Source organism: Balearica regulorum, chromosome 10, assembly GCF_011004875.1.
Source record: "Balearica regulorum gibbericeps isolate bBalReg1 chromosome 10, bBalReg1.pri, whole genome shotgun sequence".
Taxonomy (NCBI): Eukaryota; Metazoa; Chordata; class Aves; order Gruiformes; family Gruidae; genus Balearica; species Balearica regulorum.
The window spans coordinates 22475541-22490059 of NC_046193.1; the positions used below are offsets into that span (position 1 = coordinate 22475541).

At 47.4% G+C, this 14519-nt stretch overlaps 1 protein-coding gene and 1 long non-coding RNA gene across 8 annotated transcripts in view; one reads left to right on the plus strand and one right to left on the minus strand.

The window, feature by feature from the left end:
- Positions 1-1824: 1824 nt before the first annotated feature.
- On the minus strand, positions 1825-5620 carry LOC142603191 (uncharacterized). The gene is made up of 3 exons (XR_012837075.1): positions 5342-5620; positions 4984-5069; positions 1825-4879 (listed from the first exon to the last, which is right to left on the minus strand). It is a non-coding gene; the product is annotated as an uncharacterized LOC142603191 (long non-coding RNA).
- Positions 5621-5825: 205 nt separating this feature from the next.
- Positions 5826-14519, plus strand: part of ITPR1 (inositol 1,4,5-trisphosphate receptor type 1) — a 177986-nt gene continuing 169292 nt past the window's right edge. For all 7 annotated transcript variants that reach the window (XM_075762494.1, XM_075762499.1, XM_075762495.1 and 4 more), the window contains exon 1: positions 5826-5961. The gene's annotated coding sequence lies outside the window, so the exon portion shown is untranslated. The remainder of the gene's footprint in view (positions 5962-14519) is intronic.

Genomic DNA, 14519 nt, shown 5'->3' on the forward strand with positions numbered 1-14519 from the left:
GCAGGGGCTGGCACAGCCTGGAGGGCGGCCCTGCTGCCCTCAGCCTCTGCCGCAGCCTTTCCGGAGCTGGCTCTGGTTTGCCTTCCCGTTGTCTAAAAATAACTGGGCGCTGAAGCAAACACAGCCTAAATAAAGCAGACAGACCTGTGCTCCTGCAGAGACGCTGTGCCCGGTGCTGTGGTACCTCATGGATAGTGCTTAAGGTATGCGGTATTCAGGTTTATTGAGGATGTATGTCCAGTACTTGCTACAGTTAACATTCTGAGAAAAATACCTACATGAAATGAAAGCAGGTAGGTCTGTGTTCCCAAAAATAGTTTCTTAACTATCCGTCAATATAATCCCCTGGCACAAGGCAGTTGTTGACTGCTCGCTTAACCTCCATGGGAAAAAAAAATAGGGAAATACAGATGCTGCCTTTAAGTATTCCCACTTTGAGATGTCAAAAACTGCAACTAGCGGTCATTACAGTTGACCGATTATGTTATTTAGCAATAGTCATAGTAAGGGGGAGTTCAAATTGTGTAGGTATCGCTCATCAGAAGTGAGCACCGGCCCTTTTCTGAACACTGTTGTTAGTAACTTGCACCAAGCACAGTGTTCTCCAGGCCTTGGTCTCTGGCTGAGCACATCAGCGGTAGTTATGCCTGGTTTAAGCACCTTTCTTCCTTTCTAGCAAATAGCTGCAATGAAACGGCAGCTGAAGGACAGCCAACAGCATATAGATAGCGTTAATGTCAGAGACTCATACAAGGTGCAGGTCTGGGACCCAAAAGTAAGTGGTTATACGTTTGACTGTGTTCAATAGCAGTACGTAATGTAAGAGCATGTACATGCCTTCCTCCTAAGAGTACCCTCATCTCCTCTGTTAATGGGTGATGATGCAACTCAGCACCATTGCAGAATAAGGACTTAGGAAAAAAATAAAGAAATGATAAATTCCTTGGGCACTCCTGTTTGTGTATCTATCCTGGGACTTTGATTTTTCACGCTTAAAAATGGATTTTACCAAGTATGACGCAACCAGTCTTTATAGCAAAAACATCACCACGGAGGAGGAAAAACATCACTGGAGGGGGAAAAGGAGAAACCTGCTTTTCTTTCCAAGTGAACATCAAACCCTGTTACTGCAATTTTGGGGTTTTTTACAGGAGTTTTCAGTGCAGGTTACTGAGAAGCAGTTTGTAACAAATCAGGTGAATGGCAACACACTAGTCTGCAAGCCAAGCAGGTCAGGAATGGAAACGTGCTTTATAGAGGCACAATGGCCTCCTACTTTGCTCTTGGGAGAGGTAGCAATTTGCTGTTAGTAGCAAGACGCAAATTGCTACCCCACTCTGTGCCAGCTCGGCTGGCTGAGACTTTGTGATCAGAGCAAAGGCTCTTCCCACTCACTGTCCCCCTGCTAAGGAGCTGGGGGAGTAGCAGGTGCACATGCCTGCTTTCTTGTGTGACATAAATCCAAAGTCCTGCTATCTCATTCACAGGCAGAAAGGGTGCACTGCTTTTGTGTTCCCAGGTACTCAGTGCACAGCCAAGGTACGTGGCCTAAGGCAGATAGTGATCAGCTGTCTCAATCCAGTACTGTCAATACCTTCTATATCAGAGAACTGGTAATGCCCTTGTTTTCCTTCCTTTTTTCCTGTGGTTCACTGTAGTTGTTCAAGATTTTGATGCTTTATCATGTAAATCTTTACTTTGTGTAGGAGCTTCTGTTTGGGACTGTCAGCAGAATGGATTTTCTTCTGGATCCTCCACTATGCTGAAAGAAATCTTTACTCATTCTGTGTGATATTAATTCAAAATATTTAATATATTTTTTCCCTATACAGATGAGGACTGTGCAGCAAAAAGAAGCATGACCATAATGAAGGGGGGTGTGTGTGTGTTTGTTTTGTATTAGTACTGGAAAGGAACACTAGTCAACTGTATTTGCTGTATGAAATTTTACTGTGTGTAAAATGACAGGGCTGGGAGTCTTCACAAGGATTTCAATTATCCGTCATTAGTCCCTTTTGCCCTGTGACGTACTCAGCAAAGCAACAGAGTGCAGGAAAACAGATGAATGCAAATTTGATTATAAAAATCAACCCTTGCTGCTTCAGGGTCAGAAAATGTAAACGTTCCTTTTATGTTGAAACAGTGATCTTAGCCCCATGCATTATTGAATCTCTGTGAAAATGCAAAGTAAATACAACTTATTTTCTCCTTCCAAATTTCCAATGCAATTTACTGAAATGACAGCAAAATCTTGGTATCCAAATTCTACAGTCTTCTAGAACTGAAAACAGCCTGCCAGGATAACTTCCCCTTATTAAAGCCATAAGATTCTGGCTGTGTCATGATGGAATTCAAGAAAATCAGCTAATTTCCAATGAGCTGGGACAGTTCTCTGGTGTATCTTGCCCACTCGTTCTCATTGCTCATTTTCCTAGAATTCTGTTCTGCATCATTTCTGTGCTTCCATCGAGAAGGTTTATGTTCCTGTATTCCCTCAGAACACTAGGTGAAATAATTACAGTTTGGTTCTGAGCAACATCCAGCTTCCAGTTCGTAATCCTGAGGACTTCAGAGAACTTTTGCTGGTGTCATTCATTGATCATGTTTGTGCTCCTAAGTCATTTGTTCACAGGCAGCTAATCTCTTCCACGCAGGGTTTAATTATTCACTTTCCTCGCACCAAGTACACCATGCTTCAGGATTAAGACCCTGATTTTACTGTTATTAAAATATTATAGAAATGAGAGACTTTTCAGCACCTAGCTGAAAAGCTGAGATGTTGCCTAGTATTTGTCCCTACTAGTAGTAGTGCTTTTCATCTCCTAGTGCTGCAGCGCTGGCATGGACAGCTCTGATGACAGGAAGCTCTTGTGATCATCTACCTCATCATGAAGAGCAGCCATGAGCAAGATTAGACAGTTTGATCCTTAGAGTCCTGGTGGCTGCATGGAACATCTTCTGTTCTGATTTTTCTTCCAGGGCTGCTGATTGTGCAGCTGAACCAACAGCAGAGACAAAAAAATGTGCAAACCCACCCAGCAGGATGGAGTGATTTCCATCCAAACTACTCCAAAGAAGTCAAGAGTTAATTGCAAATTCAGCAGCATAAAACAGGATAATATTGTTCTTATTCTTGGCAAATAAAAGACTTCAAACTTCATCTTAACATCTTTCATCAATGTTGAATTCACATAACTGCTACAAATAAGGTAGTGATGGAGCAGAATAAGGTTCAAGAAGGAGAAAGAGAAAGAGCTCTCCAATAGAAAAAAAAAATAATCTCTTGCAATGTGTTTTCCTGTGACTGCGATCACATACATGATGGGGCTAAACACTTCTATTACAGCACCCTACTAAAGAGTGAAGTGATACCTACCAAGTACGGGGTTTTTTTCATTATTTCCTCTCTGAATTCTTCAACAGTTCTCATTCCTTAGACTCTCTTTGTGCATGTGTGGGTGATCTAAGCCCAACCCCTTGTCTGCTACTGAGTGAGCAGGGCTTTCTTCCCCATCTCAGAGGCTACCTGCTGTAGTTCACATTATCAGTGAAACAGTTGCTTTAAGAGAATTAACTCTGTGGTACTTCTGAGTGCGAAGTTTTTCGTTCCCAGATTGCCTTACTGTTTTATCTCTTCCTAAAGCTCTAAGATTACAGGAACCTTATGAACTTGCTGTGCCTGCAGCAGCATTCCAAAGCAAGTTCCCAAAAAGAAATGGAAGTATTTTCCACTGTTGGAAATTTTCATGATTATCTTCTCTTTGCCAGTACCCCTTCAAATCTAGCAAGTTCTTTGCAGTACTCACTCAGTATTTTTAGCTGAAGGCCCTTCAGTAGCACAAACTCCACTGCCTTTGAAGAACTGACCAAGACCCAGAAGCAAATTTAGACTATGAGAGAAAATGTAGCCTTTGATATTCTACCTTCCAGAGAGGCTGCAAGATCAGAGGACCAGTAGGCTGCAGAAGTAGTAGGAGACAAAGGACATAACTGCTGTAGGAGAAGCATGGAGAGATGTTTGCAGCTCTTCGGACAAGGAACTGAGGATTTGCAGACTGCGATAGAGCAGAACATTCCCAGGTCTTCTCTGTATCCCATATTCACAGGACTTCATCCTGTCAGGCTGGGTGTGACTGGGGGACCCGCTCACCCTCTGTCCGTGGGAAATCCCCCAAAACCGTGGCTTACATGACATGCAATTTCTAACATGCTGCTGCTCTTATTTAGCACTCAGTAGTGAAGATACGTCAAGTGCTAAAGGCGTTCAGTGGGCAAAGCTCGTTGCATTGGCTCTAGTGACGGTCCTTATGTCACTGCCTAAGTGCACCAGACGTTCTAGCCATTCACTGTCCTCAGCCTACTGAGCTCATCCAGAGATTAGATTTGATTACATGAGAATTCATTAGGATTACCTAATGATATTAGGCACCACCATTACTCTGCCAAATTTCTGATGAGTAATGGCTTTGTAGTATTGCAGCCATTAATGAAAATCATAGAACTCTATTCCCTGACCTTCGCTTAAGTTCCTAAGTCATGGCCTTCAACTTCTGCATATGTTTGCCTGACGGCCATAACCACAACTCCTGTGATGTTATTTTTTAGTGAAGAACCAATATAGCGGTAGGTTGTGTTGAATCGGATGACTGGCTGATCTGGACTCGTTCCCTTTCTCCAGGGGTGTTCTGCTGCTGTCGAGAGGGAATGGAGCCCTGAACGTGGCAGCAGCAGTCGCATGCAGGTCGGTGCGGGTGGGAGTGAGAGGAGGGATGGGTTTTGTTCACCTGCGCCAATTAAAGCCATACAGCAGTTCCGCAGCACAAATACTGCATCCACTTCTGCAAGGCACGTTGCGCTGCCAAACATAACCACATGTGCCCTACGGAGGGCGTAAACATTATACTATTATCTCGGACAATATGCCTTGGTTAATATTTTAAGGACAAATAATTGCATAATGTAATAAATAAAAGGAAATATTACTTAGTTTTTATCGCTGCTGGTTATTCTGGTTTAAGTTGTGTTGTCAGCCTTTAACGTTAGCAGCACCCCTATGCCAGCCAGTCTTACTGAAAAAGACACCAAGTAAAACTCCCTACTTCCAAAGTTTTAAACTGTTCTTCTGCAAAATAGCTAGTTTACCCCCATCACCACCCTTCCATACGGCTGGCCGTTCTCAGCCAAAGGCTCGTACCCCCCAACAACCCAATCACCCCAGCAGTGGAAGCAGCGTGTGTAACAACCTCGCAACATCTCAATCCCTCGTACGTAAGCGCAAGGCTTTGAGCGTCCTCTCTCCACTATTTTGCGCTTCCCAAACCGCGCTAAGACCAGCATTTACCAAGTATTTATTTTTCCTGGCTTGATTTTCTTGCAGTTCACGGGGCTGGTAAAACAGTGCCGGGGTATCCCGCTACAGGTGGGCGCTTCGGCGGCGCTGTCCCACGCGTGTCCCGCCGTCCGCCCGGTGCCAGGGCTCTGTGCGAAGCCCCCCGGACGAAATTAAACACAGTTTCGAGCCCCCAGACTTAGGACGACCCCCTGTTTTGAATACACAGACCTGCGGGAGTCCCAGCCACCGCCGGGAGCCGGCAGGGCCCCGGCCCCGCTCCGGGGGTCGCCCCTGCCCTGCCCTGCCCTGCCCTGCCCTGCCCTGCCCTGCCCTGCCCTGCCCTGCCCGCCGACTCGGGGCGCGGCGCGGAGCACGCCGGGAGTTGTAGTCCCGTAGAGACGCTCCCCGGCGGCGGCGCGGCGCGGGCAGGACTGCGTTACCCAGCGGGCCCCGCGGGGTACATAAGGCGCGGCGGCGAGCTCCGAGCGCAGTAACCATGTGGATGTGCAGCTGAGGCGGCGGCGGGCGGGGGGAGCTCGGCGCAGCCTCCATCCTAACGGGACCGGGCAGCGCCGCCAGCATGGGGGTGCCGGGCCGCCGCTAGCCCACCCCGCCGCCACCGGAGCCAGGTAGGGCCGGGGGAGGGGGCCGGGCAGGGGCTGCGGCAGCGTCTGGGGAGGGAGGCAGCAATCCCGCACCGCTCCGGAGCGGGGGGCAGCCCCCGTCCCCAGGCCGCCGCTGGGCTGCGGGCGCGGGGCTGGCCCGGACGGGGCGGAGGGGGCCCGGGGGAGGCAGCCGGGTGCCGGGCCGGCGGAGCGGTGCTCGGTAAGGATGCGCGGCCGCGGGAGCCCCCGCAGGACGGGGCAGAGACCTCCCCGCCCTCCCGGCTGCGCGGGGAGCGGAGCCTGGTTCCGCAGCGCCGGGCGGAGGGGTGAGCGCTGCCGCCCCCAGACCAGACCGGGCCGGGCCGGGGTCTCCTGGCGGGGCTCGCTCCGCTCGGCGGGACGGCCGAGGCCTCGGCGGCGGGGCAGCGGGTCCGCTCCAACTTTCCCCGTGTTTTTCCTCCCGCACTTGAGGCACAGTTGCAAGAGATGTTTCGCGTTATGTAAACACTTGCGAGCGCTGATGGGGACTTGGCGATGGGCGATCTTACTCTTAAATGGTCAAAAGCTGGGCAGCTGGGGGTGGATATTTCGGAGGGTCTCGGTAACTGACGGCTAAATATTTAGTTGTTTCCTGGGCTACAATAACTGGACTTCAGCGGGAGGGAGGGGGCACGGGTGCATTCCCCATGTACGTGGGATGCGTCGTAATTCTGAGTGGGTTTACGTCTTCGTGCAAAAAGCTCAATTATCGCCAGTTACGTTGGTTGTTTTGGGGGCTGAGGGCTGCCTTGTGGCTCCTCTGGCTGTGCAGAGAGGCTACGCGTGCCTGTTGCTCCGCCGACCCTTGCTGCGTTGCCCTGGGTGCGGGGGCCTTTGCTGTAGAGCCGCACGCAGCAGCGGCCTTGATGCAGCGGCGATGGCTTGGGGTCAGTCAGGCTTTTCCCTCTCGTGTAAAACCACTTTGCCCCGTGTGGGTTCAGTCTGGCTCACAGTAGTTTGTATGAAAAAACTCCAACAGGTGAAAGGTTTGAAATACTGCATCAAACGTATCGCCTTACGTGCCGTGCAGCGGTGCCCGTGTGCCCGCTGGACCGCAGATGGATGGGGCTGTGGTGTTGCTGCTCACAAATCAGGAAGGGAAGACGTGGCTAATACAATCCAGAGCCTTGCCTTATGAAGATTTAGTGACTCAAAGTCTTGCGTGGAGTAGTGTGCGTGTGTGGTATCTGTTCGTTTTAATTATTAATGAGGGCCAGTACCTGTGCATGTGTTTCATTTCTTAAATGTGCACTTTGTTATTTGCCTTTGAGTTTCTTTTCCTGTGCTCGGAAATTTGCCTGGTATCCCAGGACTTCCAAACCTGTTGAGCCAAAACACTCGCTGACTCAGAGCCCCGTCCAAAGGCCCGCGTCTGAACTGCTTTCCTCGCAGGGTTCAGCTGCGTGACTGTGGGATGCGATGTGAAGCCATTTCTTTCCCTCGGTGGTTTCTCTGTGGCTAAGTTAATGGGCTACCAAGCAGTGGATTTTTTTGTTTGTTTATTTTCTGAACCTCTACTCTAAGCCAATTTCCTCACACAGCAAATATGCCAGGTTCTGAATGCTCAGTGGTTTTGCTGGTGTGAGGTCAGTGCCTCAAACAATAACAGCATTGCATGGCGTCAGGACTGTAGCAAAGCGTTGGTTGTCCAGCGCTGGTTGTTCAGTGAGTGGAGGAAACTGGTGGCATCGATCAGGCCAAAAATCCTGGTGTAACGGGACGCTTGACAAAACAAGTGTGGAAGTTGGCTGCAAAGGAAACCAGCAACTTGAAATAGTGTGAGGTATAGTGGTCAGTGTGTGTAAACCAAAAAAGGAGTCATTGTGGCAATGAGAAACACAGTCCCAATGTTTCTTCAAAACAAGCTGTTGTAGGAGTGCTGTCAAGTAAGCTGTTTGAGCTGATTATTTCTAATGTGTTCTTTAAGCCATCTTTTGCTTGTCAATAACATTTTTTTCTTGTTAAAATACCTTATTCCACCCTGAGATTAAAGCGTTTGCTTAGATGAGTTTTTTCCCCATCTGCTTGTTTTGCAGCGTCGATTAAGCCTTGAAATAGGGAGTGATCTGGTTTCCTCTTACAGGGGTTCATAAATTAGGAAGTAAACAAACAGCAAGAGTAACTTTGGTTTGCCTTTGCAATCGTGGGGTGGAGCTTAGCTGTGGGAAATAGTATATTTTTCTAAGATTTGCTCGTCCTGAACGCCGTCGTTGGTGGAAAAGGCCCTAGTGAAGAACAGCGAGGGGGCGAGCGCTCGGTCTGTGCCTTTCTTCGGTGCCCGTTGTTGGAGCTGCGGGTCTGGGTAAGCACAGCTGGACGGAGGAGGTGTGCTGGGACTGGTTATCGGGGCGGAGCGTGGTGGAAGCGATGGCTATGGTCTCTGGTTATAAGCGAGGGGTGTGATGCGGCCCGATGCATGGTGCCGTCAGTCCTCTCGCATCACCCCAACAAATCCGTGTTGGTGTGGGGTAGACTAGAAAGTGGAAAAGTCAAGTTCAAGTAGAGAAATAATCTCAAGTCCTGGCGGCTCGCGAGTGCCATTGCAGCTTACAGCGAGACTTATAAACCACGATGTCCTGCTGTTGTGTGGTGTGAGGTCTTGGACTAATTTTATGTTCTTGTCTAAGGCAATGCTGAATGTGGCAGCGTGAGAAGATGGCCAGTCGCCTGCAAGAGTGGCAGATTTTAGGTGAAATGTGCAGGCGAGGTTCCAGCTCCTCCAGTACTGTGTGCGCCAGGGCAAGGGAGCAGTCCCGGAGGCTGATCGGATACCTACTGGTGTGGTCTGGAAGCAGCAGCTCCTTCCAGCTGCTTCCTGCAAGGTGAGCTGGTCTCTCCTGATAAATTGCTGAAACGGACAGTATTGAGGTGCAACGTCTTTTCCAGTGCTATGAAACAGGCTTAAAACAGGACCCAGGTATCTGGAGCCTTTGTCTTGTACCTGTCCCTCGATGAAGCAGTCAGAAGAGCAGGTATAGCCCGTTCTGGTTGTTTTGTTGACTGTGCTCTTCCCCTGTGATGCTGTGTGTGGTAATTCTTCAGTGCATAGCGTACTCCTTAGGAGTATCTGATGTGTCAAGTTGCAGAGCGTACTGGGAGTCTTTGAGATGTTATTACCCCATAAATATAAGGTAGTTGTAGGATTATGTTTTAAAGACGGGAGGAATCTCAGGATCCCGTGGGAGGTGGGATGAGGCTAGTGGCTCTGTAGTAGCTGGTAGACAAGCTGCTCGCTCGCCCGTGGGTGAGTGTGAGGGAAGGCAGCTTCACCAAAGCAGCTTATGGAGACCAGAGGGGTTTAGGGGTAGGAAATGGTGTGCTGCTGGAAAGTTACGTGAACGTAATGTTTCTGTCACAATGCGACCGTGGTATTAATCTGGTTTTGTAAAAATTTGCTTTATGGTACGTTCCAAACTAGTATCTTCTGCTGCTGAGATAGCACCTTCACTAGTTTCTGTTGCTTCTGTAGCCTGGAGCCTTTTTTCTGCTGTTTTTGTGTGACAGTACAGAAGGTGAGTTAGAAGCCGTTGAGCAGTTTCCTATAGTGGCCTGTGCTGGGCACAGACAGGTATTGCTTTACCGGGTGCTGTGGAGAAGACTTGACAAGCCCGCGGGCAGTATCTATGGGCTGCCAAGCCAGATCCTATCTGTGACCGTAGCTATACAAAATGATTGCTGTGCTCTTCCGCTGTGCATCTCCCAGAGGCTGCCGCGGGAGGCAGGATGCCAAACAGCGTGAGCTTTGATCTGGCTCAATATTCCTTTCTGACTTCTGTTCCCAACCGGCGCCACGAAAGCCCTACAGCGATTATTGCCTGGTTCTCCGTCTTGGCGCGGATGGACGGTGGCTGGGTATGGAGGCAGGACTCTCTTTCCAGGGTGCTGCAACTGCTCGTTAGGTTGACAGAGGCAGCCGCAGGAAACGTGTGTCTGTCTTGCTTGTTCTGTACCTGTTGGGAAAGTCCATATCCAAGTCTTCAGAGAGGTTGTGGTTTACGGGACCAAATTCCTTTGGGGAAAAAAATTAAGATCAAATGAAAACTACAGGAACTGTAATTCAAACGAGGAAAGCTGTAACGTTTAGCTGTGGATTCTGAACTCAGAAAAGTTTCATTTTCATAGTTGTGGTTTTGGTTATGCCTATCAAAACTTAGATCAGAATTTATTTTTCGTTCCCAACAGTGTTATATTGAGAATAAAATGTCGCTTCAGATCTGGGCAAGTTAACTCTCTAGAGAGAAAAATACATTATAAACGTGCATGAAAGTGTGTGTTATTTTGCGGATTTACGGCTTGCGACGATGTAACTGCATCCTCCCATGCCAGGATGCCAACGTGAGGAGTGTTGCAGAAAGCTGAGTGTTCATACCTCACCGATCATTTGGCTGAACAGGTTGTCAAAGGATGATGAATAGCTCCGAGAAAACTGAACGCCACATGAAGCATATTTCTGGGTTAGGATGTTAGGTAATGCTGCGGCTTTTGGAGTAATCTGATACTAAGCTATAAGGAAAGAGGCTTGGATGCTGGATCCAGATGTAATGGTGTACACGAACAGTTCATTCTCCTCATCCCTGCCGTGTGCATGATGTCTGTGGTCAGAAGACTGTAATCTCCGTGTGTATACATGTAAGAAATTTCTGATTACAGGAGGCCAAAAAACCTGACTACTACCAAAAGGCTGTAGCTGTTTTTTTGTTGTTTTTTTTTTTTTTTAATTTCTGGGAATTGTTTAGAAGCAGTTTAGTATGAAACTTCTGCAAACATTTCTTTTGTGCCTTGGCCCATCCTATCCACTTCTTCAGAAATTCAGAAATCTGCCAAGAAGTTCTTGAAAAAAAAAAAAAGTTTTTATTGCAGTCCAGCTATGTCCTGTCTGCATCCCACTTCTTCCCACTCCAAGAAGAGATGCATGGACACAAAGGCAGATACCTGAGTTGGCTGGTGATGCTTGATCTAAAGGGTTAATTAAAAACTTATCTTATGATTAAAATAACTCCGCAATCCTTGGCCACTCCTCTGTCTGTAAGGGTTAAGTAGATTCAGTTGCTAATGCTCTTTATGAGATAAGGTGGTACAGTGTTCTGAACCTTTGCTTCAGCAGAATGACTTATGCTTGAATTCTAGAAAATTACTGTTGAGGGGCCACATGTACAAGTCAACTTGGGAACTGGAGCCTTCATCTGTAAAGGAGCTCAGCCTATCGGGTTTTTTTAGATCAGCAGGGCTCAAAAGTAGGTCCCCTGGCCACCAGTGGTTCTCCACATGTGCTAATCATGTGCTGGTAGTGGCTCCTCCTCTTTGACTGCTTGTCACAGTCCCTTCAGTTTTAGTCTGCAGACCTGGATGCCTGCTGAGGTGTCTAGGAGGGACGAGCAGCGAGCTTACCCTTGTAGGGGTTGCTGCATCTGGAAGAGGAGAGAAGACTTACAAGGCTTCAATAGGAGAGGCTGACTAACGGAAGAAAAGCGTTAACTTTATTGCCGTCAGGGACCCAAGGCTACCAGGAGACATCCAGCAAAGCCCAGCCGTGGAGAACGACGCCAGTGCCACCATGGAAGCCAGAGAGCCCCCACCAAGGTGCAGTATTGGCGAAGGGAGGAATGGGAAGCGTAGGGCACGGGAAGCGTGAAAGTGTTGGGCAGGTAGGGTTGGATGCAGGCAGATGAAGGCTAGGGAGGCGGACGGACAAGGAGAATACTTTGGTAAATATAGGGAGTATTTCATTTGCTGGAGAGTGCGTATCTTGTGAGGAAGGTGGTGTGGAGGCTTGATGTGAAGAACGAGGCTGTAGGAGACAGCCTGTTCTGTGCTGAAGCCTCAGTAGATACACGGCCGTGCAAAATGGAATTGGGACTGTTCTGTACTCGCTTCTTCCCTGGCCATTTTTCTTCCTTGGCCAAACTCCAGTTGGTGTTATAAACCAAGCTTGCTCTCTTTCCCCATGACATTGGTTGCCCTGGTTCTTTTGGCATGTTCCAACTCTCTTCTAATAGAAATATGCTGGAAAACACAGTGTGCTTGTAGGGGCCTCGTCCAGAGGCTGACGTCTAAGCTGCCTTCTCCCATCAGGGTTAGAGCCAGCAAGTCCCAACTTCAGTAAGTGCTTCTTACTTTTAATGGGATTAAAAAGATGCTGTCAGGTCATGCTTGCTTTGAAACAAAAAATGATGTTTTTTCCCCTGACAGTGTATCTCTAATAGATTTTCTTTTTTCAGCTTTCTGCAGATGCCCGTCAATAGGATCCGTCAGTCGCGTTTCTTACATCAGTCTGTGTGAGATATCGCTGTCAAAGTGTCACTTCTGCCTAGCGTGTTGTTAGAAGCGTGTTACTTTCGACCTCAATTTTCTCTAACTAGCTTGTCTGGTTGCACTGGGCAAATAAAAAAAAAAAAAATTGCAGGTGCTGTTTCTGAGAAGAAAAGGACATTGGACATGTTTGCTTTCTGGTATTGAGGATTTATTGAGGTTTAAGTTAACAAAATGAGTTACTTTATCTCTTTCTCCCCTTTTCTTAAACTGACTTTTGTTGCACCTATGAAATAGTAACTTATGGATAACTTTGTCACTGATATGGTAAAAAAATCCCCACGTTTATCTGCAGAGTGACAAATAGCACAAATAGAACCTAATTAACTTGGCCATCGTCTGTCTGTATGAATTTACATGTCTCTTCCAACTTCCTTCAAGAAAAGAGGGAAACATAGGCTTGCTTAGATGTGCAATGAGACCGAGCTCCCTCCTGGGAGAAGAGGGGCGATGTGGGCCGGCGCATGGGGATTTGGGAGACCTTGATTCAAATCTGGGCTCAGAGTCTGACCCGCTGTGCGTCCTTGAGAAAGTCCCAGGGCTGCGCTGCTCCCTCCTTCCCTCTTCCACACCCTCCATCTTGCCCGCTCAAACTGCGAACTGTAGAAATGAAGTATAGAAAACTCTGCTGCGTTATAAGCGTGAGGAGGAAGAATACTTCCTCTGAGAAAGCGCGTTTCTCCTCTTTAATCTAACGGTTCATCAAATGACAATTTGTCAGCAGATAGCAGGCTCCTGGACATGAAAGGTTGCAGTTAAATGGAAAACAAGATCATGCGGTAGATAAACATATCATGCTGATATATTTTTTTAATGTGTAATTGCTAATGTAGTTACATTTTAGAGGTGCTGAACCCTCTCAAAACCTAACGCGATTCCTGAGCTGCCTCCCACCGCGAGCGCACGAGGATCCCGACGTTCGAGGTGGCGTGGCTATGGGTCCCCTCTGCCGCAGCCGTTTCCTGCGTGCTCCGGACAGCGTTGGTGGCTGAGAAGCTGCAGGATTTCACTGCCGTTGACTTGGTGCTCAGCTGAGGAGCAAACGACCTTCCCTGAGATGGCGTGCGTGGCGCGTGGCGCTCATCCCGGCCGCCTGTGCTCTGCTGCCCAAAATCCGTTGTATTTGTCTTTCCCTGGTGTGTGCAAAGAGCTCCTTTTAGATTTGCTAAGTCAGAAGCTTTGCAAATGACAGCTTCGTCCTGCAGCCTCAGAAGAGTGATTATTCACTAGATGATCTTTTAAATAGAGCACTTCCTCCTTGCTTTGGCTGTTTTAATGGGATTCTTATGAATCTTTCTCACAGCCCTCAGGGAGGAAACTTTCCTTTCTTACTGAAATAAGAATGGGAAACGTCAGGTTTTGGTTTCAGTTTTTAAAAACTGTTAGCTGCACCTGTAAAAATAGATATGGAATGCTGGGTGGGCGTTATCCAAAAAAACCGTGGAAATAATTAGAGAGATGTTAGTTAGGAGAAACATTGGATCAAGCCTATAGGGCCAAATTTTCGGCCAAGTAACCTTGTTGTAGAGTTGGATTTAGCAAAGTATTTAAGCACTGGACTTTCACTTAAGTCTAGGGAGTCAGGGTTTGGGTGTGTTTGAAAACATGTTAGCTTGCTTGGCTGAATTTACAAATATAAGGGTCGTTTAATTCAAACACACTGACTTACACCTGGTCTTGTGGTTTGACATAATGTTACAGGTATCTGTTAATTTATGGATGATTCTTCACATGCATGGCAATAGCTGATGCCGTTAAGCAGTCCTTTGTGTTTGCTTTTTTGTTGTCTCTCTATTCTTAAACACTGGCCTGTTTTCTGTTAAAAACTGAAGCAAAGTTAAACTTTCGGTGTGGAGTTTCCTGTCTGCACGGAGAAAGCTGAAGGAGTTAGGTACGGTTTGGGAGTCTGTTCTTACCTAAACAACCTAAATAGTGGAAAAGACTTTGATAAAGTGCTGATCCAATTTCTGTAATGATACATATAAAATTGCCAGTCTCTGTTTAATTGAGCACTAAACCACAGTGAAAATATGATAATAGAGAACTAAGTACATCATGGGACTGCAAGGCACAGCGAGGAGCTTTTTTGCTCAAAACAAACATCATTAGAACCATCTTAAAAAGATTAAGTATTTTGTGTCCCAGTTGCTGGAAATCAAACTGTCGGCAATAAAACATATTTTTGTCTCATTTCTTTTACAAATAGGATTTGCAGTCATAGGTTAAAGAATTAA